The 27,772-nt window shown below is 48.3% G+C and overlaps 1 protein-coding gene and 2 long non-coding RNA genes across 7 annotated transcripts in view; 1 reads left to right on the top strand and 2 right to left on the bottom strand.

Annotated features, from left to right (window-relative positions):
- The window catches only part of SLC8A1 (solute carrier family 8 member A1), a 104,188-nt gene that overhangs the window by 58,719 nt on the left and 17,697 nt on the right, over nucleotides 1-27,772 (bottom strand). The window lies entirely within an intron of this gene.
- On the bottom strand, nucleotides 13,016-24,042 carry LOC135297469 (uncharacterized). Its single transcript, XR_010359467.1, has 3 exons — nucleotides 23,889-24,042; nucleotides 22,912-23,011; nucleotides 13,016-13,258 (listed from the first exon to the last, which is right to left on the bottom strand). It is a non-coding gene; the product is annotated as an uncharacterized LOC135297469 (long non-coding RNA).
- Nucleotides 24,554-26,067, top strand: LOC135297470 (uncharacterized). Its single transcript, XR_010359468.1, has 3 exons — nucleotides 24,554-25,071; nucleotides 25,168-25,296; nucleotides 25,881-26,067. It is a non-coding gene; the product is annotated as an uncharacterized LOC135297470 (long non-coding RNA).

The raw sequence follows: 27,772 nt of genomic DNA, 5'->3' as shown, positions 1-27,772 counted from the left end.
CTGGCTTTCAGACAATGTCAGCTTGTGATTTTCTCCCGAAAGCATCACATGAAAAATGTTTAGAGGTGTTTAGCCCCAAAGCAGTTTTCAAGCAGAGCTGCAGAGGGGCTGGGGGGTTTCCTTCTTGCTCCCCATCGGGACAGTGGGAAAGTCTCCAAGTCCCTTCACTCCCCTTGCATTGTCCCTGTGATCCAAACAACCCCTTGGTACAGGACCATACAAGAGGAATCCTGTCTGGCCAAGACCCAATTCCACCACAGCACCGGGGCCAGGAGAATGGATGCAACACGGCCCTGTGCAATTTAATGGGGCTTTGGGAGCTCCCCTGGAGGATACATGGAGAGAAACTGGACTCGGTTCATGGTAAAGGGAAACTCAGAGCTGGACCACCACTGAGACAGAGTGAAGGCTCTGGGTTCTGCACGGGCAGAGAGGAGGTGCACAGACACACATCCGAGGAGGTCAGCTGGGCAATCACACACTGAGGGATGGCCAGAGAAATCGCTGCCACCAGTGGCTTCGGGGTCCTCCCCACCCCATAAAACCCCGTCAGAAAAGCAGGAAAAGGGGGTGGATGGCAGCAGCTGGTAGGAGAAAAGTGCCAACAGTGGGAGTCTAAGACTCATCTGGGATGTACAGAAATGCAGCTGGGCCTGTCTCTGGCACGTCCCCAGAAATTCCCCCAAAGCTGGGGATCAGACAGCTTTAATATAAGGAATCTTGATCCTTATAGAAGCTCCAACCCTACACCGGAGTCCTTTGGGGAATAAAGCCAATGGTGACAAGTCCCTTCCCTTTGGAGCAGGAGCAGGAGCAGGAGCAGGAGCTGTGGCTTTGCATCACTAAGCACGTCAACACACATTGGACATGCTCTCCTGCAGTCCCAGCTACTATTTCTGTCCCTGGGTTTCCACAGCTTCTTCCAGAGATGCCAGTGTGGTATCCAATTAACTCATCAGTCACAGCTCCACGAGCTTTGCTGGGTGCAGACTCTCAACCACATAAATAATAAATAGGAAAGCTAACATCTTGCTTCTGTTCCTCTGCTCCTTTCAATTGCAAATCTGGAGCAGCCACCTTAGTGCATGCTCACACAAACACACACACACACACATGCACACGGAGACACCAAGTGCCTGCACTCCACTTTGATTAATTGTGCATTTGGTGACGTGTTCAGCTTGTGGCAAGGCTCTACACACGACTAGAGAACAAGGCTGGCTTTAATAGACCTAATTTTCATTAATCTTGTTGCCTCTCTCTGCCTCACTGCTGAAAGGAACTGAGGTTAATCAGAAAAAAGGAGTCTCTTTTGTAGAGCTAGTGGGAGGTTGCAACAGGGCTGCATTGGTTATTTTCCATACTCCCCTGAGGCTCATGTAGGAACAGACATTTAGTCCAAACTATATTACTTGGCTAACAAGATTTACAAGCAGTTTGAGATAATGCAATCATTTCCAAAATTAAGGAAGGGCATTCTCTAAAAAGTAAAGCTTGGGAGGAGGCAGCTGAGGGCTCATTTTCTCAAAATTCATTATCTGCAGCCTGGGTTTGCACATGTGTGTGTGTGTGCTGCTTTCAGACTATGACGACTGAATTAAAGGCCAGCTCTATAGATTCAGACCTAGCTTTATGTGCAGCACCATTTTTCATCTTCATCCAAATTTTTTCCCCTTCCCTCTGGTTCCCATGAATTTTACATAAACAAACAACAGCACCTAAAAAATCAGAGTGCCCAGCCTTGTCTCATCACCCCACGCAGCCTTCACTTGCAAGGAGCAACCCAAGAGCAGAACATGCATCAATACCAACAGGAATGCTGAGCTAATGCAATAATGCTCTCCCAGATGGATGCCTGCTTTACAGTGTGCCACGTCCCCAGGGAGTCTGCTTGCTTCCTTATTCACCTGAAGCTGTGGAGTAATGTGGTTAGCTTTCCAAAATGATCAATGGTCATTGAGCCACAGAAATTTGGGATGGAAAAACCAAGTGCATCCTGCTGCTGTTCACCACCTGACCTATGGATGCATCCATGCTTATACACTCCTGTTGCCCGTGCAGGATCCCTCCCTATGGATGAGCACATTTGGATTTTAAATTACTCCAGAGGAGGGGTTCCCAGCATGTCCCTGGAAGGCTGTGAGCTAACCATGCAGACGTCACCCACTGTACTGACAGTCCTTCCCTCCCAAATGACTAATTTTCTCTTGCTCCATCTCCCTTGCTCAGCTCCAGCATCCTGCTGAGTTTCCTGCCAGTAAACAGCCTTGGATCCACCAGGCTCTGCACACACATTTCTGCTGTTTCACTATAAGCAGATCCCTCAGGCTTTCTCTGCCCATGTCTGTGGTCCTCCTGGGCTGTGCACTGAACCATGCCCGTGTAGGCAGCTGAGGTTTTAGTGCAGAAGGATGAGGAGATATGGGTAGTTGTGGTTGAAAGGGCAGGATGGCCAAGGCAGAGGAACTTTGAGGACTGTGCTCAGCACAGTGGAAGATGCACTGAGGTGTGACTGGAGCAGCAGAAGGAAGAGCAGAGGATCAAACCTTGCTCCTCCCCAAAAAAAGAATGGGGCACATTAGAAATCCTGCATGGCTGTAAAGACAAACCACCTTCGTGCACCTTGTCTGCCAAGTTTCACATGCGCAGCAAGGTCTGCTAAGTGCACAGGATGTTTAATATTAAATGTACGATTCATTATTTACACCGCACAAAAGTGCACACTAAGGAAGCTCTTCTGAGGAGAGCAGTGTTCCCAGCCTGGCCCCAAAAAACGTCCCTGGCTCCTCCCTGCAAGGCCAAGGGGAACAAACTCTTTAGAAGTCTGGGAACGCATCCACCAGCAGCAGGGGTGTATGTAGGTCATGGTGCTGCAGTGGAGCCTGGGGCTGGGGCCAGGCTGTGGCTGGGGCTCTTTCCCCATCCTCCTCCTGCCAGCCAGCTCTGCCCACAGAGTGGTGCTCTCCATGCCCTCCCTCCTGACCCAAACCATGGGGAAAATGTCCTGCCCGTGGTCTTTTCTGATTTCTGACAAGGTGAAGGCAGCAAGGGGGGAAATAAACAATTTCAAAAGAGGACTGTGACATCAACACAGAAGAAGGATGAGAGAAGCTGGACAGGGAGCTCAGCAACCCAGGGTGTGAGTGCAGAGGAATCCCGGACTCTGGGAAGGGAACAGGACTGAGAGGCTGCAGGGAGGGATTCTTGCTAGAGGCGGTGGGGAAAACTCCAGATCTCTTTGGAAATCCCTCTCATTTCACATGGTTACCAAACAGAGCTGGGATGCCAAACAAATACAAGTGAGTCAAAACTAAACGTACCTACCAAAGCCTTAGATCCAACCCCAGGCAGTGCTTCTTTGAAAGAAGAAAGCATTTTTCTCTTAACTGGTTAGTAGTTCAGACCCTGGCCAAATTTGTAGGAGTCTACAGAGAACCTGAGGATCAGCTCCCATGGTTAATGTCTGCCCATTACCCTTGTGCTGCTGCTGGGAGCATAGATGGACCCTGCCTCCTGTGGCAGCTTTCTCTTGGGGTTATGCCAGGCTGCCCCAAATCCAGCCCTGCCATGCCCAAAACCACCCCAGAGCTCAGGGTTAGGCAGGCAGGCTGCCCCCCTGGCCCCCCCATATCTCTGAAAGTCCTGGCTGTTTTATTTTGGAAATACTGATAGCAGGAATCATGCTCTGAAGCAGAGAGTGAGCTCCAGAATTATGCCACCAGCATAAGGCTTGTCTCCCAGCATGCCACCAGGATGGCTGGGACATAAACAATGTTTTCCAGGGGGTTTCGTGTTGATGCATCCAGAGTACCTCATTGCCTGCCTCCCAGACTCAGGAGCTGTTTAGGAAACATGACTTTTCACAGAAAGCAGCTGTGGTATTTTCCCCTTGCACAGAGCAAGGGGAAAAAAAAAAAAAAGGGAAGAAGTTTCCAGCAAGAGCCAGCAGCACACAGTGTAAGAGATTTTCAGCTGATCCCTTTATTTCCACCACACCATGATGAGCCAAAGTTAGACACTTTCATATCAGTGCTTCTTCCACAGAACTTCCACCAGAACCTTCTCCAGTACTTCAGTGCTTTCCATTCCTGTACAGACTTGTATTTGTTGATGAGGAAATGAAACTCAAAACTCCAGAAAATGCGTGTAAAATCCTATTGCACCCAAACTCCACGGAAATCAGACAGAGAATGTGCCTCCTCAATCCCAGTGACTGCATGCTTTGCAGCAAAACACAGAGAGCTGGAGAAAGTTCCTAACCCAAATGCCACCAGGCTGAACATTTCCAAGTGTACCTGTTGGAAGCCCTCACCCTTCAGCTTCCATGCTGAACATTTCCAAGTGTACCTGTTGGAAGCCCTCACCCTTCAGCTTCCAGGTTCCAGTGGATTGCACAGTGCACTTCCAAACCACTCAGTGCTCCTCAGCAGAGCTGAGTTCTCTGAGTCAGCAGAAGCTGCCTGAGACACTAAAGCTGCTCAGAGTTCAATGTGATGGAAGAAGTAGCAGGCAAAATCCTGTAACTCATCAGACAATGTAAGATATCATAAGTAATAAGCAGCAGTGGCAGTCTACAAAGTGGTTTATAAAGGGCTTGATGAGTAACTCAGCTGAGCCTCTGGATTACACACAAGACGAATCATTTCATTTCTGTCATGCAGCAGCCCATCTGCAGTGTGCAAGGAACCATCCCTGCCTCTCACATCTCAAGGGCTTCGGATAAAAGGGTGAGAATCGCTGCCAAAACCAGGAAACACAAGGCAAATTTTTCACTTGCTCCTGAAAGAGATGAGTGATTCTGTATGCCAGATTTCTGTAATAGGGGAGCACTTGATATGCACAGATGTGCAAAGCCTGACATGGACACACAACTGTGAAAAGTTCAAGAAGGGGGCCATGCTGGTTGATTGCTGCTCCCGAATTCAAAACCAGATTTGTCTGGAGCCACTGTCTCACATCCTATAAAACTGCACTGATTTCTGCCCTGTGCAATGCTGCTGAAATTCAGGGGACAAAATTCCAGCAAGGGGGACCCAGAGTGAGCCTGCACACTGTCAGGTGCAGGAGCTACAAGCACCCACTTCTCTGATCCAATCACCACCTCCAGTGTTAGCAGTCCTGCTTCCTCAGCAGAGCCTCCCTGGCTATCTGCCCAGGGGATCCTACTGCTTCAGCTTTCCTAATCTCCCTGCATTTTTCACCAGACTGTCTCCATTCTGGCTTCTCACAGAGGGTCCCTGAGTAACCTACTCTCTACTTTGAATTGCTTGAATAATTCAGACACATGGAGAAGCCAGCAAAGAACTTGCCTAATTCTCCTGAGAGATTTGAGTCAGCATCTTTGCATCTACCTGCAACAAGGAAACCAGCACGCATGTTACATCCTAGGCACATGCTTCCTGGCAGGTTTGCCTGGAAATGCACAGCAAGGCTGATGTGGCCAAAAGGCACTTGGCTCTTTGCAGAGCACTCCCAGAGTCAGAGTGATAGTGAGCTTTCACCAGGACTGACAGGACTTCAGCCCTGATACTTCTCTGATCAGTGTGGGATGGAGCAGGCAGCTGAGCATGAGCCAGCTCATCCCCACACTCCTTGATGAGTCCTGCTGGAGGGCAGGAAGGCTCTGCAGAAGGATCTGGCCAGGCTGAGGGGTCAAGGCCAATGGTAGAAGGTTCAAAACCCCCTGCAGCATTACAGGCTGGGGGTAGAGTGGCTGCAGAACTGCCCGGCAGAAAAGGACCTGGGGGTGCTGGTTCACAGCACCTGAAAATGAGCCAGCGTGTGCCCAGGTGGCCAAGAAAGCCAATGTCAGCCTGGCCTGGATCAGGAATAGTGTGGCCAGCAGGACAGTGATTCTTGCCCTGTACTTGGCACTTGTGAAGCCACACCTTGAGTGTCCAGTTCTGGACCTCTCAATTCAGGACAGACACCGAGGTGCTGGAGCAAGTCCAGAGGACAATGGAGCTGTTGAAAAGTCTGGAGCACAAGTTCTGTGAGGAGCAGCTGAGGGAGCTGGGGTGGGGGTTAACTTGGAGAAAGGAGGCTCAGGGGAGACTTTATCACTCTCGACAAATCCCTGACAGGAGATTTGACCCAAGGTGGGTGTTGGCCTCTTCTCCTAGGCAGCTAGCGATAGGACAAGAGGAAATATCCTCAAGCTGTTCAGCTTGGACATCAGGAAGAATTTCTTCAGTGAAAAGGTGTCCAGGCATTGGAACAGGCTGCCCAGGGAAGTGGTGGAAGAGCAAACATGGCACTCAGTGCTGTGGTTTAGTTGACTTGGTGGTATTTGGTCAAAGGCTGGACCCGATGATACCAGAAGTCTTTTCCAATCTTAATGGTTCTGTGATTCTAAGCAACAATGCACTGCTGGGCTCTTGCCAGCAGAGTTGGATTCATGCCAAATGGGAAGATATCAGGAGAAAACATCTTCAAAATGCTTCGGATCACTGCCTTGCACTTCAGCCCACTGCACTGAGGGAGAGCCACCCCAGCCACCCTCCCTTTTGCATCCCTGTGTGCAATGGCACCACTGCCACTGCCTGACAAAACCCCTGGCTGGACTGTGGCATGGCTGATATGCCTCAGGCACAGCAACAGTGGGTCCTAGCTTACCCCAAGGATGGCCATTTCCTGAAAGTGATCCATCTCTCACCCAGCTCTCTGCTGCTTGATGCAGCACAGACAACACCCTCCAGCCCCCCCAAGCTCATCTGCCTCCTGCTCGGCAGCTGCAGGCTGCAGATTTCACCAGCAGCCCTGAAGTGCCACTCTCCATTCTCTGACATTTCCAGGCAGCCCTGCTGTTCCAGCACCTCCTGCTCTGCATGGTTTGGCACAACCCAGAGCTGATTTTAAACCTTGAAGGGTTGGTTTTCATCGCACCACAGAGCTGTGTGAGGCACAGTTGTGCAAGCCAGGCTGGCTGGACGTGAGACCAGGAACACGCCAAGCTGCCTTGGGGAGCAATCTGGCTTCCCAAAGCATGGTAAGATAAGCACAGTCCAGCCTTCCCTCCTAATTCACGACCATGAAATGTCTGCCTTTGTCCATCTGTTCCAAAATAAAGATCCACATCTCTGATGGCAATAAACAAGGCAAGAACATCTGCCCTTCACCCAAGAACACAAAAACTACCCAGGGAAGTGTGCAAACCCTGGTTTCTCCTGCTCTACAGCTGGGGCATTGTCAGTAAGGAGATGGGAACAAACCCCTTCTGGCTGAAAGACGGCTTCCAAGAGGGCTGTGGTGAGGCAGAGCGTTTCTATTCTGAGCCACATCTCACAAGGTCTCCAGCACACGGCTGCTTTCCCAGACCTTGCTCTAACTTCTCTGGAATGATGGGAGGGGAGGGGCAGGCCATGGAGCCCTCCTTTCTGGGGGGCTGCTATCTGGCACCATGACAGTGGGCTTTCAGTTTCAAGGGGGCACACAAATATGACAAAGTGCTGTGGGCTTTGCTGCTAATCAGTTCAGCACACCTAATTCTGCAACATCAAATGTGTCAGGCTTTCCAGTTCTCATTTCCTAATTTATTCTCCCAGGCTGAGGTGTTTGATTTGTGTCTGTGCAGCTCCTCTACAAGGCAGATTCAGAGACTATCCCAGCTGGGTAGTAAACCAGGATAACAGTGCTTTGCAGCGGAGGAATTAGCAAATGGAAAGGAAAGCAGAGCGAGCGGATGAGCATGGATGAGAGCTGGCATGAGCCATCACATCTGCAGTGATTTATTTCCAATTTCAGTTATGAAAACCTCCCTGAGTACAGACTGCCTTTCCCCACGCCGTCTTCATTATCACTCCACCTTGAGACGGGGTGATGTGGGCGTTTGATAGACTACCTGGAAGCCTTGTTTATTTCCCTGGTGTTTCCCTGTGGTGTGATGAAACCTCTGCTTCAGAGAGCTGTGCCAGCCACGCCAGGCAAGCCCTTGCTGTCCCCAAGGCAGGCCTGTGTTGCAGTGCCCTGAAGAACAACTGAGTCCCCCGCCTCTGAGGCACACCTCAGCTCCTAACAAGCAGAGGATCTGCACACCAGCCAGCACAGGATCTCTTTGTGTGGGAAGCAAAATAAAGCAGGGAGTTTCCTTGTCTCACACTGATAGAGACCACAAAGATCTCCCTTGCAGGTGGCAAGCTGCCACCCAGACGTGCTGTGGCCTGGACCATGCTCAAGAAAGCATCTCATCACACAAACAGCATTATCAGTTATCAATCAGCTTTTTATTTCTCCTGCCTTTTGGGTTATCAAAGTGTTGAGGGCTGGTGCTGCTCCCAAGAATTGGGTTCCTTCCGCACGAGTTTTGCACCCACCTCTTCTTCCCAAATTTCTCGTGTCCTCCACGTCCCTGTGGGTTTATGAAACCTGATCAGCCAGACCCAGGAGCATCTGCCATCCTGCATTTTGCACCCTGGACAGGACAAACTGCAGCAAAACTAAATAGAGGGCACTGATTCCACAAGTGAAATGCTTCTTTGGAGCAATGGAAAAACACCTACTTCCCCTGTTAAAGCAGGATTTGTACATCTGCCTTCAGCGTCTCGCACAAGGAATTATGGCTGCCTCATCGGCAGGATTTAGAGCTGCAACCAGCTCAGAAAGATCACGAGGCTGCCTTTACTTTCTGACAGATGTATGGGTTTATCACATCCTCTCCTTTGAATACATATCCCCTCCAGTACGTAGACCCAAGGTGCCTTCGGGCAGAACTCCGGCAATATGAGAGAGAGAAGATCCTGGCTTTTTCCTGGGTTGAGCTCCCTGTCCAAGCACAGCAGGACTGATGGTACAAGGCGTGCTGGAGAACGTGTTTCCTCACTTGTGCATGTACCATTTTGGGTCTAATTCATCCTGGCTGACAGCTACTAATTTGACAAGTACTTTAACCAGACATGTTTTTAGAGTGCTTCCCTTGCTCATGCGTGCTGGGCTACACGGTTGCACACTATGATTGTGCATCTAAAATTATGGTAGCTGATAAACTGAAGGCAGAAAAGGCAGTTAGAGCTCAAGCTGAAGCCTGCCAAGTTTCTAATAAAATTCAAAACACAGCAATATTTAAGAGCGTACACGAAGCCAGCGTTTGTCTGTGTTTCAGTCTGCCTTGAAATCCCCTGAGCAATCAGCCCACATGGAGGCAGCTTAAGGAATGGAAAAATCAGTCACTTCTATTTCTCATGTCTTTTTTAGTCTGCAAAGTACAATATGCAGTGGGAAAATAGGATCCAAACCACTTACTCTGCAACAAAAGCGATTTTAGTTGTTTCCAGCTTGAGGAAATCAATGATACCACTTCCTAAGGTCTGCCATGACAGAACTCCATGGATACCTGATCAATCACCTATCCTCAAATATGATGTTTCTTAGCAGAAACCCCAAGTCCCCAAATGATCCTTTAGTTCCATGGGCAGTGAAGAAACTTGCTTACAAGTCTAAGTAATGAAAAAAAAATCAATTCCTCCCACTATTACTACTGCAATTCTTAGCTATTTAGTGCCCCACTCTCTAGTGCACAGGTTTTTAGTCACTTCTTGTTAAATATCCAGAAGGAAAGAGGCATTTGTGCTGCATCTGTGGTTGTGTCCTCCATCTCTTACAGACCAGGTTTGGGAGATCTCAGCTGCCAAGGTTTCTGGTCCCCCTTAGTCCTACAGTGAAAACAGAAGGAGCAGCTCTCTGCTGCCAGAAAATGCCCCTCAGAGGTCTTATCCAGGCCTAGACGGATAGCTGGAGAAATCTTTATGAAAGCTTTCACTAAACAATGCCAATGGCCTTGGGTTGCAGGTGATATTTCCTGGGATCTGACAATGCAAAGTTGCATGCTGGTGTTTGGCATAACCCCTTAAAATCACCACCTTGTGCAATGAGATCATTTTTCTAAATATCCTAGGTGACATTTTAGCTGCTTGTTTTACCAACTGGAATTCCAGCTCACGTGATACGAGAAGTAGTGCCCTACAATGAGAAGCACCTTTGTTTGTGAAAATTTTGGCTCTAAATTTCACATCTGAAGTATTAATTGCCCTTATGGTTGGAGCCTTTCCCAGTTTTTCTTTTGAATATAAGGGATCTCAGATCCTTAAACAAGGCAGCATGAATCACTACATTTGAGTGGACGCCACTTGCAGCTCTGGCTTAAGGAAAATCTCTTTATTTCCTCTAAATGTCCACAATTCTCCTTAGAAGAATAATATTTACTATCAGACCTTCCCAAAATGTCTTGCTAGAAGTATTTTTCCCACCCAAAACTTATCTTGGAACTATTTTCTGAAAATGTCAAGCCCTCTCTATTCTTCAAGCAAAATGTTTGAGTACCACATTTCCCCTGACAATTTTTTACTGCATTATTTTAGGTATAATAATAATAATAGGAATTTAAAAGAACACTATTTTTCTCTGCTATTACTTTACATCCTCAATGTTGCTGATTCCTACCAATTTCTTTGACTTTCAGCATTTCATTAATTATTCAAAAGTGTCAAAAAGTGGAGAGGAAGAACAACTGTTGTTTGAATTTTTTTTGCTACACAGTTTCCTAGGTTCTGAAATGCTACAAGTTACCACAGCCGTGGTTTAACTTTTCATTTGCCATATCAGAGGTTTCTTCCCATAAACGCAGGGAATTCTGGGAAAGATGGAGAGTAGAAAATGAGATGTTTAAAGAAGAAAGTAAATGAAGAGTTTCTTCCCAACCCCTCCCAGGGCCTTGACAGTCACATATGGTCCTATTTGAAAAGGTTGAATAAGAGCCAGAAAAGAAAGAAAAGGCGATGATTCTAGGTTTTGGGTTGGTTTAGGGATCTTTCCTGGATTAATCTAGCATTTTCTTATTTCAATACTCTGAGGTTTTGGTTTTTTTCAGTTAAATTTCAGTGAGGGACTATGCAATTCAAACTGTGTAATAACTTTTCCTCTTTAATATTTCACCAGCTCACCTGGCATTTGCCTCCAAAAATAGGGCTCAGCACTGATTATCTCTGGTTATGGGAATAATTAACTCCCCACAGGCGAACCTGTGTCGTGCATCGTGTCCAAACACAGTTCTGTGATCCTTTGGGAAAGGAGACCTGCAAGGCACAGGTCACATCCCCTGCCCTGGTGGCTGCTCAGGACCACCCCAAGGCTGTGTCCTGGGGAAATGCTGCCTCCAATGTCAGCCCAGCCCCAGGCAGCCCAGGCACAGGCAGTTTCCTGGTTACGAGGTATTTGTCTTCTGCACAGAGCATCCGCTTCCCGCTGGTGATTCGGCACAAAAACTCTGGGGCATTATCAGCCTAAGTCAACACACACTATTAATAATCATTACTTCTGCACTGCATATTGCCTGGCACCCTCGGCCAGATTTAGCTCTGCTTTCTGCATCACAGCTCTACACATGCTCATTACCACACAGTTTACAAACAATGCAATTACTTGGGTGATTATTAAAGCTACAGATTATGGCAGAAAGAGTTTTTTTATCTCTTGAACCATCAGAAAACCTCCAGGCGAAAAAAAAAGCCCCGACCATAAATCAAAAACCAAACCAAACAATAAAGTGATTGTTACAGGGATTAAATAATTTTTTCCCCCATACTTCCTTGAGTGTTTGCCTTTTTCCTGGTTACTGGTTAAGGATTACTGCCCTATCCATGCTGGCCCTGTTTTCTGTGGTGAGAAGGGGAGCAGAGGAGTGTGAGCAGGTGGGTGCTGCTGAGCTGGGGAAAAGCAATTCCAGCTCAGACAGGGACAGAGGGAATCACTGCCTCATAATTGCAAAGTTTCAGCTGTTTTCAGAGCACAACTGTCTGCTTTTCATTCTGAAGCATAACTCTTGGAGTCCTTTAAACTGTCAGAAGTAAGAGAGGTAAAAAAAACCCAAAACAACAAAAAACCCTGGAATAAGGACAAAGCAAACAGAAATTAACATTCAGAGAACACTCCTGATACCTTTCAATTTCTCATGCTGGAGAGGAAGATAAATGCCAAAATCTTAAGCTCTCCTACTTCCAGCAAATCCTGGCTTTGCAGGGGAACACCATAGACCCACACTGTTTTGGACAATGACACCATGCTCCTGCTGCCCATCCAGCCTGACTAGATGTGCCCTTGTTTGGGCCATCAAATCAATGCTCTTACATTTTTGGAAAGCCTTGTGTCTCCCAGGTACACAGGTCAGGACCTCCAAGCCATGAGCAGCTGCCCTGCTCTTCCCTCATAATGCACATTGAGGGACACAGAGTGACTAGGAGGCAGGTGCCAAGGAGTATGAAAGACCTCAAGGAATTGTTAAAATAAAAACCAAAAACCCACCAAATAACAAAAAAACTATGTCCCAAACCCGTGAGGTTCTAGTCCAGGTTTGAAATGCAGTGTGTAGAGCTGAAGCCAGCCTATGACCAGCAAATGCTGAAGCACATTAGAAATCCTGGGAAGGTCTGGCGGTTTCCCTCAGGAGACACTCGACTGAAGCCAGCAAGGAGGCTGTGAATAGGACACAGCTGCTGTTTTTCTCCTCCCAGCAGACTCCAGTCCCACCTGTGGGCCGCTGGATTTCTGAGAGCTCACCCCAAAGGCCCTGGGCTGGCAGGGGAGTTGCTGCAATGCTGCCGGCTGCTCCCAGACCCTGCTGCCTCCATTTCCCACCTGCAAGGGCAAGATTTGTGGGGGGTTTAGGTTTGTAGAAAGTCTACAAAGTCCTGTGAATGGGATGGTGCTGGCATGGCATTGGATGTGGAAATGCTGCTCCATCACCTGAAGGAATAAGCTACAGCGGGTGCTGGGAGAGAGCGAGTGGAGAGGTGATCCAGGCACACTGGAGATGCTGGATGCCACACGCAGCAGGGCAAAGATTTCCCCCACTGGCCTCAGACACCTATTTTTAAACTATTGCATATGTTTCCTTTCATTAGCAGTCATACTCATTTGCTTTGAAGGGAGGTTACAAATAAGGAGAAAGTCTCTCGTTAATTGACTGGATGATTTATTGCATCCTCCCTCTCTTAGCAGCCACACAGGCTTAAAAGCTGCATGAGGAATAGCTGCTCAGCTTTTGTTTGGAAATGAGCAGGGTGAAGACTAACGTGGAGGAGATGGGAGTAACCCCAGTCACTGCCTGCCTGGTTTTTAACAGTAGACAGCTCTTTGCTGGGGAGGGGTCCCCAAAAGGGAAGTCCTCCCTCCACTGTGCTGGTCTCAGGTCAAAATCTGTCCACCACTCTCTTGGCAACGTGTCTGGTCTTTACTCTGGAGCATCAGAACTTGCTCTTGCTTGGCACTTCTGAAAGATGTAAATACAGACAGGATAAGTGGGCAGACATTTTCGAAAATCTCATTTACAGGCTCTTTTTCAATGCACAGAAGCACCCTGACCCTCTGCTAACCCAGAGGGCAATTTGTGCTGTCCCTAAAGTCAGTTCCAGCAAATGATTTAGCAAACAGGTTTCAGAAAGGACAGAAAGTACCATGGAGAATTAGGCTTCCCTGGCAATGAGAGATGAGGAGGAAAAAGGTAAAAAAAGTCCAAAGGAAAAGGAAAAAGAGTGTAAGGAGCAACACAATGGAATGGAGAAGGGACTAAAGAAGAGAAAGCGGAAACAAAGTTTAAAACAAGCTTAAAAAGCCATCAAGGGAACAGAAAATGAAATGAACCCCTGCTCTTCAACAAGGTGTTCAAATGTCTTGGTTCTGGGTATGAACAGAAGAGCTTGGACGAGCAGGCCAGAGGGATGTTATTTGGAGCAGCTTGCTGGCTTTCCCTAGAGTTTAATAATAGCAACTGTATTTATACGACTAAAATGTTTTTGTTAAAAGGCTAAGTACTGGTATGTCATGCTAGTCACTTTAATTTAAAATAAATTCTAAAAGTTCTCACTGGAAAGGCTTGCAGCTAACTATAAATATATGCAATATGCTGATGGATTTTTTTTAAAGCAAATTTATTCTTCTTCAGAGGCACTAAATTGCACAACTGTGCAGCATTTCTGTGGCACAAATTTTCAGGGGCCCCAGGAGTCAGGATTTCTAACTGATCTAGCTGCATTTTTATTATTTTTAGCCCTACTGCATGTATTGGCAGCTCTGGCTGGTTTGATGTGGGTTTCTGATACACGAAGAGATTCAAAGAGATAGGTGAGAGGAAGAGATAATGAGAAAAATGAAAAAGGAAGAGTCCTGGGCAGGGTGAAGCACTTTTCATCCCTATTACTCTGAGCATTTGGATGACAAAAGTCCACATTTTACACTTCCTTCCACTGGGAACTCATTGCTGGTGGCCAACAGAGAGCAGAGCCCAGGTGAATCTTTGGCTCCCACAAAGTGAAGAGCGCCGATCCCATCTCCTGTGCCCTGTGTGGCCACAGCAGCAGGTTGCCCTTTGCTCGGAGCACTTCCATCTCCTTTCCAAGCCTCAGGATGCCTTTCAAGCCCCAGCTTCTGTAAACCAGCCCAGCCCTGGTCACTCTGGCCAGCAGCACCCTGCCAGCCAGCAGAAAGCAGCCAGGTAGGGTGAGGACTGCAGAAACAATCCTGGTGAGTCCCTCACCCGGGACTCAGCCCCCAGTGAGCTCTCTGGTGCTGGTGCCCCTCCATCCTCCTGGAGCAGCCGGAGCACACGCTCCATTCACCGGCCTCCGCCGGCAGCGGTGTTTTCATTGCAGTTTTGTAAAGGATAATTATGGCAAATTCCTTAGAAGGGGCTGAAGTCAGCCTGCTACCAGATAGCAGGAAATATTTATAACAATCACTTCCAACTGCAGCCTTTCATCTGAAATCTAAACAGAAAGCTGAAATCCCAGGCCTGTAAGTTGATACCTTGGCTATATATGGTCAAAGAACTCCATGGGGGAGAAAAAGATGCTAAGTCCCCAGCGCTCCTCATACCCAGGGCTCCAGGAAGATCCATTAACCTCTGTAAAATTAGCAAGCCCGTATCGTCAATTAGCTTTGAAGTATGATTGTCACGCTGTTGCATTAAGAGCTCTGCTCTCCCAGGGATGTCTCAGCATGTCACACTCACAGCCACGTGTACGGCAGGGCGCAGCATTCTCGAAATGCTGAGACGTCCCCCAGCCTCGTGTGCCTGTGACAGCAGCTGGGAATTGAAAAGCGCTGTGAACTCCTGCAAAGTTATGGGGTGACCCCCTGCACTCCTGCGGGAAAGCACTGCCAGGCAGAGGCAGGGCATTCTGCAAGACACAAGAACAGAGGAGTGGTGCTTTCTGGTATTCAGGCTGGCAAAAAATGAGAGCAAAACCAACTCCTGCATGAAAAGGGACCCAGAAAATCACAAGGCATTGAAATGCATTGCTTCAGACTTTACTAGTGATTATGACTTATCCTTTTTGAAGGAGTTCTTCTGATAGCAAAAGTCCACATTTTACACTTTTTTTTTTGTTTTGTTTTAGAACTCCCGGCACACCTCCTTCTGCAGCAGCAGGAAATAAACAGCGAGCTTTACCCACAGAGGTGCTTCCACATTGTGTCCCCCTCCAGCATAGAGTACAAGGTCCTTCTTGCGCCCTGGAGCCTGGGTGGGATTGAGGCATTTCCTTGTTGTCCTCCTCTGCTTTTACCCAAGCATTTGCTAACAGGAACAGGTTGCCCGGAGAAGCTGTGGCTGCCCATCCCTGGAATTGTTCAAGGCCAGGCTGGCTCTGAGCTACCTGGTCTAAGTGGAAGGAGACCCTGCCACAGCAGGAGAGTAGGACTGAGGTGATCTTTGAGGTCCCTTCCAAAGTAAATAATTCTATGATTCTGAGGTTCTGTGATGTATGTTCAAAACCAGACAGGCCTGAAAAACAGCATTGCAGGCTTTTCTTACGGGGGGAAGAACAGGTTTGTGGCCCCTGAAGAATCAACAGCTTTGACCCTGTGATATTAAAAGCTTTTTCTCACTGAGACACTGCTGTTCAGCACAGAGATGGCACCGTGCTCAAAAGCAAGGAGCTGGCATTGCTGCTCTCAGCCTGCTGCATGCAGGCTTCTAACAGCTCACCCATAATGTTAATCTCAAACCAGTCAAGAGAGTTTGCCAACATGTCTAAGCCTTGAGCTGGAGCTCGCAATGCTTGGTCCTCATCAAGACATCAGCCTCTGCACTGGACATTTCATAGAGCATTCTGACAGGCATGTGCCTCTGGGGCAGCCTTTCCTTTTCATTGCAGTTGAATGCCTTCCCACTACTCGCAGCTGAATTTCAAGAAAACAGCAGAGAACATCTCAATTAAAAAGCAGAGATTATAACGGAGAAGTCACGTTTCCTTTTGTGAGATCTAACATACTGTCTCAACCTGCTTATTGTTATTAAGCAAACAACAGCAAATCCATTTCTGCATATGTCCCTGCCATATGGGGTGTCAAAACCATGAGAACCATTTCTATTTCAATACCAACCCTTCTTTGTTTCTCTTTCTGTAACTCATGCTGTATCTCACAGGGCGTGATCATTAAACCCCTGAACAGCCAACCAAATTTTGGTCTCTCTCAGTGCCAAAGCAGCAGTAACACCAGCCAGCTGTGACACAGCAAATTGTGAGTTCCCAGGGTGGAAACAACCCCTGGACACAACAAACCTCTTTGCAGTGACTGCAAATAAGGATATGCAGGCTTGAGAACTATAGTTTGAAACAGAACCTCCCCAACAGGGGGGTCTTGCTGGTAGTTATTATTTGTGCTAGTTTTTATTGTGTGGGCTGCATTAGCGGGCACTGTTGGGCTTATCCAACCAGTGCTGGTGCATTCCCAGCAGGAGCTTATCCTGCAGGCAGCACCAGGCTGGACTCACATGCACCACCGCACATCCCACTGCAGCCCGGGGCACCCAGAGGGCACCGGGCTATCCTGATTTATATCCCAGTAAAACACAGCTCGTTTATTCTTTTGTGACCTCTGAGGACTAGGCCTGACAGACACCAATCCTCTCTGCAGGGAGCCTGCAAGGCCAAGCCAGGAGCAGCATTTCACCTGTGTAGGTAGTCACAGCACATTTTAAGGCAGGATGACCCATGGTCTGGGGCAGGCACAAGCCTCCTAACCCTGAGATCATCACGCAGAAGACGAGCAGAGGAAACTGGAATGGCAGGACAGAGGTAAGGCTGAGCTTGAAACAAGGGGCCCTATGATGAAAGATAAGAGGTCTCTGTGGGAAGAAGGGGTTTTCCAACCTCAGTGGAGGATGAGGTGTGGTGAGGAGAGACCTTGATGCCTGCTGCCTTATGTGAGAGCCTCTGTGCTGCCAACCCTCATTCCACATGCCTCGGAAGCCTGGCCACCTCTGTCCCCCAGTGCACGCTGCTCCCTGCCTCGCGTGCCACAGCCCAACACGTGGTGCTCCAAACACTGCACAGCGAACGTGGAAGGACAAATCTGAAAAGAAAGGCACATCTGCCAGATATGCCCAAGCACAAGGCTGGAAAGGAAAAGGAGCTGTCCCCAAAAGAGCACAGTGATATTTGCATGCAGGCTCACTCTCCCCAGCTGCAGGAGCAGCCGTCTCCACTCTTTCATGTGAATACGTGGCGTCCTCGGCAGAAATCTGTGACAAATATTTGTTGGATCTTCTCTCGACAATCTCAACAGATATAACCCAGGGGTTTAGCTACTGGGGAAAACTCTTCAGGTTTATCTGCAGTCTTTTATACTCATCTAGACTTCAGAGATGCACTGCCTTTGCAGCTGGGATTTTTGAGATTTCAAAAGAGCTCTTTTGCCGAAAGAGCGGCCCTAGAGCCTCCCAACAGGAGCAGTGGCCAGGGGATTAGCCCTCCTGCTCTGAGGCATTTTCAGCCCCAGTTGTGGCTCAGCTGGCTTCCCTCGACCGGCCTGCAGCCACCCTTACAGATCTTCTGGCAGAAAGAGGAATTATCCTCCCTTCACCTGGCAGGAGCTGCTCCCAGGCCTCAGTGCCCACATCTCCAAGGCAAAGGCACACCGGCCCCGTGTGCCCTGCCAATACATTCACCTTCCTCCACTTGGCCCAGTCAGACCTATTAACAGGATAATGAGAAGAAAGAAGTACAAGCCTGAATAAAGCATCTCTGATGGGAGCATTTCAAAAGGCAGCCAGTTTCCAGAAGGCAAGAACTATTCTCCACGTCAATTATCTACAGAGATGCAAGAAACTGGATGACAATGAGAAATTAGATAATAAAAGCTCTGATTTAACTCATTAAGTTATGGCTCCAGGTATGTGTAGTCCCAGTGCATGCCAAATTTTATTTATGCCTGCATTGCAACCACCTCTGGAGAGCATTGCTACAAGGCACAGAACGACTGAGGAAGAAATTGAAGGTAATTTTGTTCAGCAGCTCAAGAAATGTGAGCCATTTCCACTGTCACAGCATGCAAGCAAACCTCCACCTCCCTCTCAATGGAAGCTGGAGCGATGTGACTGCAGCCCCACAGCAGGACCATGGCCCAGGGCCCTCCCAGCATTGTAAATCTCTGCAGGTCACTCATCCTTAGTGTTGCAATGCAGGTTTCTGTCATCAGAGACTGAGTAGGCAAAAGTGACATTTTCTTTTGTACCAGGTGTTTACTCTAAAATACAAGCAAACAACACCTCTAAATCTACATGGTTTCTCCTCCTCCAGCTTTTTTAATGACAAGCAGGTATGCTTCTGTGGAGTTTCCAATTTTCCTAGGTTTCACTGAAGGGAGAAAATACAGCAAGGTACTTGTGGGGGAAATCCTCAAACTAACATTTCCTCAGTTTCTGCTGTTCTGGAATGACAACCAACAAACATATACAACCTCTGTCCCACAGGGAGGTAAGCCAAATTATCTTTATAGGCCATCCCCAGCTGCTTTGGCATGTGTAGCTATGTTGCATTTCCAGTTTAGACAAATTTGAGATGAAGCCTTTCTCTACAGCCTTTTATGTTATAAACTGATGGCCTCCACCTCAACCAAAACCAGCCTGCAGCCAGCAGAGACATCCCACAGAACAATGAAGAAAACCTTGCTCAAATATCAATATCATACAGGCTGCTGGGACTCACCAGTAGGCAGAAGAGACCCTCAGGAGACCCACTTCACTCCCCCTGCAGCCTGCCCACACCCTTGGGAGCATGCCCCTGAGGGAAGGGCTTCCCCTCGTGCTGCCTTCCAGCCTCCTAAGGGTTTAAACCCAGCCACTTGGTCCCAGCTTGGTTACAGGTGTGACATAAACTGCTGTGTCCCAGATTCCGCTTTGCCTACAGCAGATTCCCACCACCCTGTTGTGTTAATGACACACTGCTCTTTCTGTGCTGGAAGTCATTAGTGCAGTGGTGTTGGGGAGATAACTGCTGCCAAACCAAGGCCCCTGCTCACAATAGCTGGTGCAAAGAGAACATCATTTTACTTCATTTTTAATGACCCAAATGCAAGCCTAAAGCTACCAGTGTTCAAATGCGTTAGCTGAGCTCACCAGTTCCCCTCTAATTAGTCCATGAGCCTCAGCTCAGAAAGAAATAAATGAATAAAACTTATGCCACGAATCAAAGGGCCCTGCACCCAGCCAGGGCTGGAGGGCAGGCACTGCTCCCCACTCCCCATGGGGGTTGGGGGAGGTCACTGTCACGTTGAGCTCCAGGTCCAAAACTGGCACGTGGCTTTGCCACTTCCACCTGCTCCTTTGCAGGATTTCCCACCACGTAACTGGGGTGCTAGAAGCAAATCCTTACTTGCAAAGAGCTGTTGCACAAGCTGCCTGACAATCTATACCTTCCCAATGTATGGGTTTTCACAGAGAAGTCGAGGTGCTGAAGTGTTGTTGCTTCACCTTCTGTCGCAGTTGCTGTTAGCAGGGTTTCCCAAAACACTTGGCCTGAAATGTATCCCCCCTGCTTCAGTTTCCAGAGGCAATGAAGGAAAGCTTGGGTCAAAATGCAAAATGAATCTTCTGTGAAGCAAGAAATAACTAAAAAAAAAAATCTGACAACCCCAAACTTCAATTAATTTCTTTAGACTTTCAAATTGGTTTATTCAGGGTGCAGATTTCCTGAAAGATGAATCTTCCTTCCGTAAATAATAACACTCACACAGATCAGTACATTTTCCTTCACGTACAGGAAAGGTATTTTAAACCTCTGCTCTAGCTGGGAGGGAAGAGATTAACACAATATTAAATATGGAGCTCTTCATCTTATCCTTTTTCTTTCCTCTCTCACATGCACTGCGTTGGCACAAAACCGCTGATGAATAGCAGGAAAATTCAGATCAATTTAGTTCTTCCTTTCCCAGACAAGTGATTTTTCTTGGCAAGGCTAGAAGTACTCTCTTTTCCTCATTGCTTTTACCTCTGATGCCTAGTGCCAAGCCAGGGTTCTCCCTGCAAACACACTGAACATGAAACTTGATAGCTTTTTCAAAATACCTGTTGCCAACCTGAGCAGCACAACCTTGCTCTAAGGTTTGATGGGACAGGGGGGCTCTGAGGGGAACCAAGCACTTTGCAGCTCTGAAGCTCTCAGCAGCAGCTAAGAGGAGGCATTCATAAAAGCCATTGTGATTTTGACTCCTCTTTCACTTTTTCCTTCCGCTTCTTTTCCAGTTATTCATATTTTACCTTAGCCCACCTCATCCCCACAGATGCATTTCCCTGGTTATCCTTTCACCTGTCCTAATTGTGAAGCGTGGGCAGGTGCAGCCCTCAGGTACATGTGCACCTTGAGGTATCTGCATCCCTTTTGGAGGTGGCTGCAGCTGCTGCCTGAGCCCATCCACTCACACCCAGAGGAAAGGGCAATGGTGTGCATTAGCTGGCTGAGCTGTGCAATAGCTGCAGGTGACAAATGAACTGTGCCCGTGAGGCAGAGCAGTGCCACACTCCCTCGGATATACAGGATTAAGTGCCTGTTTTTTAAGCCCTGGGAGTGTGGCTGTATTTTCCAGAAGGCCTCTGGTTTGTACTGTGTGTGTGGTTAAGTAGGTTGCTGTGACTCTCCCTTGTCGCTGGTGCTGACTCTGCTCTTCTCCATTTCACACCAGAAACCCCAGCACAATATCAGCACGCCTGGCCCTGAGATTACAGTGACTGGGGAAGGAAATCAGCCCCTCTTGTGCCCCACAACCACAGAAAGAGAAATGATTCTCATTGTGAGCAAGCCCTTTGCCCGTGCCCACCAAGGCAGTGGACATCTCCTCTCGAAGGCTTCCTCCCTGCACTGCCAAGCCTCTGGCCCTGCCTCACAGCTGGCAGCAAACAGCTTCCCAGCATCTGCCCTCAAAATGCACTCCTTCAGCAGGGTAATGAGCTCCCCAGGTTGAGTCTTTTACCGACTCCCCACAAATCACTGAAAGGACAGACTGCTGGTTTGGTTCATTAGCAAGTGTTTTGTGGAAATCTGTTTGTGTATTTGCACGACACCAACATGCTCATTCATACTAATGCAGGAATGCTTGAATTGAGAAGCAACTTAAGCCTTCCACCTTTCCTTCCAGTTCTGAGGACTGGCAATTAAGAGCAATTCTTCTCTCAAAGCATGGCAACTTCGTCCCTGGCACATCAAGGACCAGACAGGGTACACTAGATATTAGTCAGCATTTTTCTTATGACCACAGCTCTTGGAGCCCTGGGATTCAACAACACATTTAATTTTCACCTAAAACACAATGAGTGAAGAATGCCCTGAGGTTTTTAGCTCTTGGCACAGCAGAGGAAAACATCACCAGAAAGGCTCAGACAAATAAAATGAACCTCAATGGCATTGGCATCACTTTTGGGTCTTGTAACACTTTAAGCAGCTGTATCACCAGGGAAGGAAGCTGTTTGTGACAACATCACAGATGTGACTCATGGGCTTTGTGCATTGAAAGGAGCAAGGTACTTTGTGGGCAGAATGTGGGGGCAAAAGCCAGGCAAAAGATTGTTAAGGAATCTTTGCTGTTTGACCATTCAGAAGCGACTCTGGGAGTCACAACTGCACCACCCAAGGCTTCCACTGCTGGGACCAAAGCTCCTTGGCAGCAGGAGGCTCCAGTGAACCCAACTTGGTTCCCACCTCACACCCCACTCACACAGTCAGATTCTCGCACTGCCTCAGTCCCAGTTTCCTTTAGAGGTCTGGTTCTTCTAATTTAGTCAAGGTGCAGTGACACAGTAACAGCCTGAGATGATGCCTCCAGGGTCAGTGAAGGAATCCCTGGACTTCTGCACCCTTACAGACTGTGCACCCATTCCCCTCGTGCTCTTTATGCCCTTACCCTAGATATCTGTCTGGGGTCTTCTGCTTGTTTATTTGGGTTCTATAGAGTCTCCAGGGGACTGGCCACCCCCAGGCAGTGCTGCAGGTCCCCGTCCCCTTTGTCAGACAAAGGGTTGGTGCCAGGTCACGGCCCCTGAAGTTCTAGTTCTTTCTCCAACCCTGGGCACAACCTGCAGCTCCCACTGCAGCTGCACAACAAGACACCTGCACTAGGTGTGCTCCTCCACAAGGCCAGGCTTCAAGGATGCAGGAAAAGGAGCCCTGGGCTTTCACCTGTGCTTTTCAAGCCACTGCCTTCAGAAGGCAGAAGCCCTCTGGCACTTTATATTTACAAATTAAAACAGGAACTGCTTCCTTCGGCAGCCAAAGCTGAACTATAAAGCCTTCCTTAAGGGTTTGAAGTTGCTGAGGAAGAGGAATTTTGGATAACTTGAGGCTGGTTCTGCAGTTCTGATCTGTCAGATGACATGAATCCATCCAAGCTTTCCCTCATTGTGATTCTGCATTAACAGCCAGCAGCAGCCATGGGATGAGAGCTGCTGCTGCAGTCCATGAAGCTTGCTGGCTCAGCTGGCTCAGCTGACAGGGAATGTTTGAGCACAAGGCAAAGCAAACTGCCCTCCTGGCTTGAAGAGGACAGGTGAAAGGATCAGGAGTCAGGAAGTGTATACGTGATGCAGCAAAGGAGCAGGGAAGTGGCTGCTGTAGTGGCTAGGAGGAACTTGTAGGAAAAGAACTTAGATACCTTTGCAGGATTTGTGGAGCAAAGGGGAACACTGGCATGGTGCTCCCTGGAGATTCCAGGATACCCCTGGTCAGCAGGCACGGGGGCAGGAGATATTTTCCTGTGCACCGGGAGAAAAGGGCACAAAGGTTGTTTCTCAGACCAAGTATTTACAACCTTCCCTGACTTCTCTACATTCTCAGGTTTGCCTTTCCTTGCATAGGTGCCTGCAATGGCCTTGCTCAGCTGCATGTAAGAGCAGAGCAATCTCCCTTCCTGTTCCCAAGCACTGGGTTCCCATTACCTGCTCTAGGAGAGGGAGGACATTGTGCAGCAATAAGGAGGTGGTGGTCCAAGGGAATTTTCCTAGCTCTTCTCTTCAGGTGTGTTTCCCAGGTAAAGTTTGATAAGCATAGCCCCTAGCCTACCTCTGCCTTCAGATCTGTTCATCAGCACCTTTGGGAGGGCTTTCTAGGACTGCCAGTTCTCAGGGGGCTGAGACACGGTGTTTTAATTGTATATAATTAAATACTGCTCCCTTATCTAGATTTCAAAGTTTACTGTTGGGGCTTCAGTACCAATGCTCTCTTCCTCTCTAATTAGCTTCCTTAATGTGTGCAGCCTTGCTTCTTCCCCCAAGGGGACAGGGCTCTCCTGCAGGGAAGCCCGGATTGCATCTAATTATTAGCAAAGGAGACAGACAGCGGCACTGCCCCTGCCCCAGGTGTCCCTTGAGAGCAAGGAGCCCAGAATGGGTGGCCACAGGGAAGCTGTGCCATGTGTGCATGTGGTCTTTCTGCTCCATCTGTGGGTTGCTTTGCGTGTAATCCCATCACAGGTTCGTGGCAGAAGACCCTGCAGGACAAGGGGCCATCTGACTGAAGTGCAGCTCACATGAGGAACACTTTTGCCTGGCCAGCACACAGCAAGAGGAGAGAAGGAGTTCCCAAGGCCTCATCTGACCCAAGGTGTATTAAAAGGGACAATAGACCTGATACCTTCAGTCAGTTTTTGGGCACTGCCTTCTAAGCTGTCTTCTGCTGTTGACAGAGGCCACCCACTCCCCCAAGAGAGCGGCACGAGGATGGTTACCCTCCTCTTGAATATCTTCAGGATGGCATCTGTCTCATTCATTGCAAGAGCACAGTGTTCTGAGCTCAGATTTGGCTGCCAGGTCATAATGGCACCTCCTGACTTGGTTGTTCCCCTCCTACTTGAATTTGTTTTTATGACTGGTCTTACACAAGCACTTTACAGTGTCTTGCTTCTGTTCAGGCTAACTCACATCTCTGCAAATCCCCATCCTACCTCTGACAACACTTTCAGACTATTCTATCTGCAAGCTAAAACACCAATTTTCTATTTCCCATGCCCAACAAACTCCATTTCAGGACAACCACCTACTGAACACCTTTTCACCCCCATCCAGTGACACATTTCTCTTTCCAGACAGATTAGCCCCCTTCACCCCAGTGGCCTATTTAGCCAGGGCTTGCTTATGACAGTGCTAAATAAGACGACATTAAAAGCCCTTCTGAAGCTCAGTGATATGACAACACTGCTTCTCCTTTACCCAAAAGGCTGGCATAAAAGGAAATTAGGTTGGCTTGATAAGATTTGTTCTTGACAAATATATGCTGGCTGTTATTCATCTCCTTGTTATCTTTGAGGTACTTACAAATAACGTGTTGATTTATTCTAGGCTCTTTTAGGTACAAAAGCAGACCTAATCTGGCTGAGCTGCTTTTGAAGGCAGCTTCTGAGCTTGCCTGCACATGTCACCTATTGCCCAGGAAACCTTCCACAGGGTCTGCTAAGAGCCCCCCATGCACTCCCCTTACAGCACAAGGCCAGATTTCCGTGTGCCGCCTGTTCTGGGGACAGGCACACCATGTCTCTGTCCTCCACCTCTGGCCTCATGACCACAGACATCACAGAGGGACCTGTGTCTTGGCAGAATCTGTTGTTCAGATCCCTTCCCCTTTTCTCTCTTTATTGCTAAGGCATGAATGTCCAGAATATCTCCTTCCCATCTAATTCTTGTCCAGTTCATGCTCAGCTGGATTCTGACCCAATCCTCCCATACTTCTCTGTTACAATCCTCCCTACTAAACTGACCCATTTTCAGATTTTTGTATGAGTCTTTCTGAGTTCCAGGTCACCAGAGAGCTCATGAGTCAGGTGAATCTCCTGCTACACTTCCCTCCTTATTCCCAGGATGATATGTGCCTGGGGCATTGATCCTGACTATGTTTATATTATTTTTGCCCTGTGCAGGGGTGATACCTTATTTCCCTTGGTCCTGTCACATAGCCAGTCACTAAGGAGGAAGATAAATTTTAATAAGCGGACCGAAAGTGTGAATGGAAATCTACTGAACCAAGTGAAGACTTGGCTCCTGTGCAGGTAAAACCTGCTCCCTACCTGCCTGAGCCAAAGTAACAGGTTTTGTTTCAGATCAAGCCTCCTCTTCTCAATGAAACCAGGCCGTCTCTCCCCTGCTCTCTGCAGCTCAATTCATCCCAGACTCCCTGCAGAACTGGCTTTTTTCCTGCCTTACACGCTGTGACAGGGCTGTGAATTTCAGTGAGAGCTGTGCCTGTGAGGACAGCGGAGCCTGGGCTGCAGAGCAGCACCGCCGAGGGCGGAGGGAGGGCTGTGGCCGAGGACACACAGCTCCTCAGAGCACAATGTCCACAGTCTCCAGACAGGAGTGCTGCCTGCCCCCATCCAAAGGCATGCCAGAATAAGTCATCTGTCACAACGCTGCTGCTCAGGGTGCACGGGGGAGGTTTTGGGGCAGAGGGTGGCACAGCCACGGCCACATGAGCAGTACAAAGATGGGAGGGCAAGGGTCAGGGAGAAGGCAAGGCAGGGGGGATGCTGAGAGCCTGCTTGGCAGTTTTGGGGGCTGCTGAGTGCTCATGAATCCATAGATTTCTACTCCAAATTGTTTGCAAGAACCCACGTGTAACTATTTTGTTCTTTAGGATCACGTGTACTGACAAATTAAACCAAGAGCATGCAAGCACATCTCAAAATTAGTTTCTCACAAGGAAGCAAGCAACCAAGTTTGGAAAAGAACTCTGAACAAATCAATCCTTTTTTTGTCTTCATGTCCTTCTTATGTCCCAGCCAGCGAGACAACAGCTTTGCCACCTGGTGACAGTGCATCTGGCCCTTGGGACAAGGGTCTCCTGCAGGGTGTACTGGGCTTGTGGTTGAATTAAAGCCATATTGCATAGCCCCAAAATAGCACAGTGTGTGAGTACCACACATCAGTGTTTTAATGGGAGCAAATAACCAGAGAAATCACTCAAACCCTCAAAAGAAGGTTCCTGATAACAATGCCATAGAATTCAAACCATCCCTTGAAAAGCTACAAAGGTAGTGTCTCTGCACTGGACTCCACTCAGTTGTGCCCTATCCCTGCCCCAGCTATCTGCACTCAGGGGGCCTTTCCCTGGAAAGGACTTTGCTCTGAGGGGGCAGGCATATGTCCTCAGTTCCATCTCTCTTCTTCCAGCACCCAGTTCACAGGGATCCAGCCATGCCCCCCATCCTTTGTTATTGCTTTGTTTCTCACTGCCAGACACATTTGATTGTTACTTTGATTGTGTAGGAAGCAGTCCAGACATTATGGAAATGGAACCATATAGGGACTGGGCAGAGGAGGCTCATGCTGGTCACCCTCTTACTTACACAGCAGTGTGAATATTTTCTCTCTTACACTAAGATATTTTTAAAACAGAGAATGCTGTTACTGTTTGTTGTCACCCAGGATCCAGCATTGCCATTCTTGGAAACCAGCACAGTGCTTCTAATGTCATTGTCAGAAACTTTATTAGTAGAGTTTTTGATATCTCCCAAGATGTCCTCAGGCTAACTGGCATTTATGACTTGGAGAGGACTGACCCTAACTCCAGTCATGCTCAGGACTGCAAAGAGGAGGACATACCCCATATTACCAGTGCAGCAAGGCCATGCACACACCATGGCAAGCACTGTGGCTGTGAGAGACTGCTAACCAAAGCTCCTCATCCAAGAGTACTGGGAAAACACAGGTGGTTCAGCAAGACCAGACTGTGAAGGTTAAGCTAAAACAGTTCCCTGTGGTGCTGGAGAACAGGGGAAGGAGCAGAGACAAGGCATAGGATGGGTGACTTTCGCCTTGCATGGCAGTGATGTGCATGTCCTTGATAGTGGACGTGATTTTGTCCCTGGTGTGAGCAGAGCCAGTGGAGACAGACAGAAACCAGCTCCAGACATGGAATACTGCATCTGACAAGGGCAGGGCAACATCGCATCCCCCTGAGAGCAAAGAGCTGGCTGATCACACTCATTCCCCTGCAGCATGCGGGATGCTGCCTCCAGGCTCAACCTCTCCTTCTGAGGAGGGGCTGCCAGGTCCAGCTTCTCCTCTCTGTTTGGCTTTGGATGGCAGCAGATGTTTCTCTGCCCATCTGTACAGATGCTTGGATGCTGGCTGTGGTCAGCTGTCTGCTTTTCATCCTGTCACTCCCATTTTGAGCCCAAGGATTCAGCCATGCTGCTGGAAGAATACCAAGTTCAAACCCAAGGGCAAAGTGTCAGAGGAAAGAAATCTACTCCCAAGGCAAATGCCCAACTTGAACTCCAGTTGCATTGGGATCCTGTTTAACAATGAATTACCTCTCCCTGCTCAAGGCTTGCCACAGCCATGGATCTTGTGTGCACAGCTGGGATAGGGATAGATGCCTGTTCTCTTGCAAAAACCTGCTGGTACCAATGCTGCTCCCAGCGGTGCTCAAGCACAGGCCAGGGAGAGAAGGATCTGCAAAAATGAACAGGACTTCTCCTACCGCCTATTCCTGTATCCCCATCAGGGAGCTGTGGAGCAGTG

Source organism: Passer domesticus, chromosome 3 (genome assembly GCF_036417665.1).
Source record: "Passer domesticus isolate bPasDom1 chromosome 3, bPasDom1.hap1, whole genome shotgun sequence".
In the NCBI taxonomy this organism is placed as follows: domain Eukaryota; kingdom Metazoa; phylum Chordata; class Aves; order Passeriformes; family Passeridae; genus Passer; species Passer domesticus.
This window is presented reverse-complemented; position numbering and strand designations above follow the sequence as displayed.